Source organism: Nerophis lumbriciformis, linkage group LG05 (genome assembly GCF_033978685.3).
Source record: "Nerophis lumbriciformis linkage group LG05, RoL_Nlum_v2.1, whole genome shotgun sequence".
Lineage (NCBI taxonomy): Eukaryota > Metazoa > Chordata > Actinopteri > Syngnathiformes > Syngnathidae > Nerophis > Nerophis lumbriciformis.
In genome coordinates, this window is record NC_084552.2 from 15,099,370 (window position 1) to 15,105,280 (window position 5,911).

A 5,911-nucleotide genomic window follows, 5' to 3' on the forward strand; every position below is an offset into this window, starting at 1 on the left:
AACTGCCTTCTCTTCGGTGCAATAACCCATTCCACCAACCACCCTGTTTTTTTTTTGTTTTTTTTCATGTATGTATTAATTTTTTCTAGCATGCACACATCGCACTGTATGGAATGGCCTCAATCTCGTTACCTTGCGTAATGACAATAAAGCTGATTCTGATTCTGATTCTGATTTGTAACAGTGTTAAAGTTGTTTATACGGCCACCCTCAGTGTGACCTGTGTGGCTGTTGACCAAGTATGCTTGCATTCACTTGTGTGTGTGTGAAAAGCCGTAGATATTATGTGATTGGGCCGGCACGGAAAGGCAGTGCCTTTAAGGTTTATTGGCGCTCTGTACTTCTCCCTACGTCCGTGTAAGAAGTCATCAATTTTACTTTTTGAAACCGATACCGATAGATTTGAAACCGATACCGATAATTTCCGATATTACATTTTAAAGCATTTATTGGACATCTCTACTTTTTATACATCCCCAAAGGCCTATGGTTTAAAGCATATAATATAATCCATCCATCCATCCATTTTCTATATTATAAAGTGTATATTTATGTACACAGCTCACTGTCTTGTTTGGTGTCTGAACCTGATGCAGACTTGTGTATGCAACACACAACTGATACTGGTTTTAGTGGCCACTTTAGCCCCAGTGGCATTGTCAGCTTCATTTAAATATTCAAAATCGATTCATGTAATTTTCTTGCTCTTGCCACATATATCAATTGATGTTTTGGACAGTTAACAGCAAACTGCCACGTTCCCCCGCGCAAGCCCACTCGCAACAAAACACACACAGACACACAAACAGCTGTTTCCCTACTAACCATTTTTGGTTCCCAGAATGTTTTGATTCCGTTAGCTCTTTGGGCAATTAATGTTAATGAAGAAGATGGTCCTCCAACTGAAGGACTTACGATGCAGTGCAGTGAAAGCCAGGAACACCTGAAAGACGCTCTGCTGAACACCATCCTTTCAACCAGGGCTACCACCACCAACGACACACAGAACATAAGGACTATGTTTGGAACTGGAAAGACTGCACAAGTTACTGCAGAGAAGAAGAAGTACGACCTTGCTATACTCGGAATCAGCGAAGCAAAATGGACTGGTTATGCACAGAAGAGACTAGCCACAGGTGAACTGCTGCTGTACTCAGGCCGCGAGGAGGACAACACACACCATACTCAAGGACTTGCTTTGATGCTGTCCAAGACTGCACAGAGAGCACTCATAGGATGGTAGGCTCATGGTCTTAGAACAATAGCAGCGCCCTTCAGAACAAAGACTAAAAGGGTAAACATTATTCAGTGCTATGCCCCAACTAATGACAGTGACAAAGAAAGAAAGGACAAATTATATGACAGAGTGCAGACCCATCCATCCATCCATCCATCCATTTTCAACAGCTTGTCCCTTTAGGGTTGCCATCATCCAGAAATACACCGGCAGAGACATCACCATTGTAATGGTAAACCTCTATGCACGAATTAGAAGTGACAACGGAGGATACGAGAGGATCACGGGGCAGTGTGGTCTTGGAGAGATGAACGAGAATGGAGAGAGAGATTTGCAGACGTATCGGAGGAAGAGTCTTCTCCCACAGACGACTACACAAAGCCACAGAGAATCAAATAGACTATGCATGCATCACAAAGAGGTTCAGGAGGTCCCTTCAAGATGTACGGGCCAGAAGAGGAGCTGACATAGCATCAGACCACCAGTTCCTGGTTGCCAAAGTTTAATTGAAGTTACGGAGAAGCTGGGCAGGTGAGAAGAACCAGCCGCAAAAATACAACACAGCACTGTAGATGGATCCAACAACCGCAGATAAATTTAAGATCACTTTAAAAAACAAGTTCCAGACATTACAATAGCTAGACAAAGAAGAGGAAAGAAGCATAGATGTCATATGGAAGGCTGTAAAGGAAGCCATAACCACAACCTACAAACAAGCACTGGGCTTACAGAAACAATCACAAAGTGTAGATATCAGCAGAGTCACTGAAAAGGGTTGAGAGGAGGAAAGAAATTAGGTCAGACGTTCAAGACAAGAGAAAGTGAAAGCTCAAATACAGTACACAGTACTTTGAAGAAAAGCTTAAAGGCAGACAAGACAAACGACATAGAGGCCGTGGCAGTGGAAGCCAAAGAAGCAGTTAGAGATGGTAATCTGTTGGACCCATATAACACCACCAAAAAACTGTCCGGAAAGACGAGCACCACAAAGGCCGGTAAAAGACAAAGAGACAAAACTGATAATTGGAGTAGAAAGGACAGAAGAGAAGATGGATGCAACGTTTTGAAGAATTGCTACATAGACCAGTCCCACAAGACCCACCACACATCCAACCAGCTGACAGGGATTTAGAATTAGTACTCAGCGCACAAACAAGTGAGGAGATACGAAAAGTCATTTTTTAAAAGCTTAGTCACAGCATCCTAGCAGATGCGTTGAAGACCGATACAGAGACCATGGAAGAGATGCTCCACCCTGTCTTCAATAAGATCTGGGAAAATGAAAACACATCCCATTGAAATGGAAGGAGGGCGAGCTTATTAACTTACTGAAGAAAAGGGATCTGAGTAACTGTACAAACTACTATCCATTCGGGAAAGGTTTTCTATAGGATCGTACTGATGAAGGATGTGGTAGAACTCTTGCTTAGAGATGAGCAGCTTGGCTTCCGCAAGGACAGATCGTGTATGGAACAGATTGCCACACTGCACATCATCCTGAAACAGTCACTAGAGTGGAACCCACCGTTGTACAGACCTTCATTGACTATGAGTAGGCTTTCGATAGTGTGGACAAGGAGACCCTTTGGAAGTTTCTCAGACACTACGCAGTGCCAGAGAAGCTACATACATAATCAGAAATACCTACAAGGGATTGACCTGCAGTGTGATCTACGAGGGCCAACTTACTGACGCCTTCTGTGTACGAACGGGATTGAGACAGGAGTACTTGCGATCGCCAGTCTTGTTCTTGCTGCCGATAAATTGGGTAATGAAGCATTCCACAGCAGACAAGAAAGATGGCAACGGTGGACAATGTGGAAACAGCTTAACTATCTGGACTTTGCGGACGACTTAACCCTTCTCTCTCAGATGCAGGAAAAGAGGAGTGCCACCCACAGAGGGAAAGGCAAAGTCCTGAGAGTCAACTCTGCCAGCAAATCATCCATAAACTTGAAGGTGTAACGCTGGATGTCGTTGATGAGGTTATCGTCCACAAGGAGGGTGAAACAGAGGCTGATGTGAGAGTTATAAAGGACCCCTGTAAACACCACCAACAAAATCCAGTCATTCATTAACACATGTTTGCGACGAATCCTCCAGATTCCCAGGCCTAACACAATCAGCAACACAGAACTGTGACAAGACACCAACCAAAAGCCAGCAGAGGAAGAGATCCTGAAACGGTGTTGGAAATGGGTAGTGCCATATTCTCCATAAACCAGCCTCAAACATCACAAGGGAGTCCCTCAAGTGGAACCCCCAAATGAAAAGAAGGAGAAGTTGGCCACAAAACAGCTGGCGCCGAGACTGGGATGCCAAGGAAATGGGCCACAGTTCGGACCAGCTAAAAATGTTGGCCCAGAACCAACATGCTTGGAGAACTCTTGTAGACAGCCTAAGCCCCAGAAGGAGTAATAGGCATAAGTAAGCAAGTAATGGTTACTTTCCCCCATACTTGCCAACCTTGAGACCTCCGATTTCGGGAGGTGGGGGGTGGGGGTGGGGGGCGTGGTTAAGAGGGGAGGAGTATATTTACAGCTAGAATTCACCAAGTCAAGTATTTCATATATATATATATATATATATATATATATAGGAAATACTTGACTTTCAGTGAATTCTAGCTATATATATATATATATATATATATATATATATATATATATATATATATATATATATATATATATATATATATAGATAAGAGAAATACTTGAATTTCAGTGTTCATTTATTTACACATATACACACACATAACAGTCATCTACTCATTGTTGAGTTAAGGGTTGAATTGTCCATCCTTGTTCTATTCTCTGTCACTATTTTTCTAACCATGCTGAACACCCTCTCTGATGATGCATTCTGCTTCCTCTCCTTGTTGTGTGCGCAGTTGTGCACTGCACTCTCTAAAAGCCCTAGATGTTATTGTCACATATGCATGTACAGTAGATGGCAGTATTGTCCTGTTTAAGAGTGTCACAACATTGCTGTTTATGGCAGACGAACTGCTTTACGGTAGACGAAAACGTGACTGCTGTTGTTGTGTTTTGTTGACGCGCTGGGAGGACGTTAATGAAACTGCCTAACAATAAACCCACATAAGAAACCAAGAACTCGCCCTCGATCATTCTATAGTTATAACGTGATTGGGCAGGCACACTGCTTATATTGTGGGAAAGCGGACATGAAAACAGGCTGTCGACACATCACTCAGGTCTGCCTGAATTTCAGGAGATTTTCGGGAGAAAATTTGTCACGGGAGGTTTTCGGGAGAGGCGCTGAATTTCGGGAGTCTCCCGGAAAATCCGGGAGGGTTGGCAAGTATGCTTTCCCCCTTTTGTTTAAACTAGACTGACCATACGTCCTCTTTTCCCCGGACATGTCCTCTTTTGCGGCGCTGTCCGGGCTGTCCGGGCGGGGTTTATTAAATGCCTCAAATGTCCGGCATTTTGAGTCAGGGTTGCGTGTATTTTTAATGTAGGTCCAGGGTTAAGAAGGGGTTTAAAACAAAACAAATTGTGAAGGTGTGCGTGCAGCAGCATTCGTGAGGAAGGGGCAGAGACAGAGAGAGAGAGAGCGAGGGAGTGGATTGATTGACATACTTGCCAACCATACCGATTTTTCCGGGAGATTCACGAATTTCAGGGCCCCTCCCGAAAATCTCCTGGGGCAACCATTCTCCCGAATTTCTCTCGATTTCCAACCAGACAACAATATTAGGGGCGTGCCTTAAAGGCACTGCCTTTGCGTGCCGGTCCAATCACACAATATCTACGGCTTTTTTCACTCACACTAGTGCATGCAAGGCATACTTGGTCAACAGCCATACAGGTTACACTGAGGGTGGCCGTATAAACAACTTTAACACTGTTACAAATATGCGCCACACTGTGAACCCACACCAAACAAGAATGACAAACACATTTCGGGAGAACATCCGCACCGTAACACAACATAAACACAACAGAACAAATACCCAGAACCCCTTGCAGCACTATCTCTTCTGGGACGCTACAATATACACCCCCGCTACCCCCTACTCCTACACCTCATATATATATATATATATATATATATACAATCAGAATTAGAAATACTTTATTAATCTTTATTAAAATTTAGAGGTTATTTTTTATATTTCTACCTTTGCACTTTTCTCCAAAACTGTGAATGTTACAGAATATAAGTGTGACTTATTTTGTAATACTTTCAAGCAGTGTTGGCGTTAACGCACTTTTTGTGTCTTTTTAACGCATTGAAATCAGAAAGGACGCAGATTTTTTTTAATTTTTTTTTTTTACCATTTGCGGCCCACAGCTAATGTTTTAAAGGCCCACGGCACATTCTAAAAATACTATTAAAATAAACAAAAACGTAACAAAAGTGAAAGAAAAAAGCTTAAAGGTGAAATGTAATTTAGAAAATGTTGCAATGTTGACTAATAAAACAAAGCTGTTTTTTTTTTCTTTCAAATTATCATTGCTCAAAACATAATATTGAATCAAAATCAATGTTATTATGAATTATTGCCCTATCAAAGGTTCCCATTACTTCACATCAAATATTCCACTTTGAAAAATATTTTTGGTGGAAGATTTAGCATATTTTGTGTGTTTGCCATAAAAAAAACATAGTTTTGTTTGACAAAAAAGGGCGAAAAAAACAACATAA

The 5,911-nt window shown here is 42.0% G+C and overlaps 1 pseudogene; it reads left to right on the plus strand.

Annotated features, from left to right (window-relative positions):
* The first annotated feature begins 916 nt into the window (after positions 1 to 916).
* Positions 917 to 3,202, plus strand: LOC133605838 (uncharacterized; annotated as a pseudogene).
* Positions 3,203 to 5,911: the final 2,709 nt, after the last annotated feature.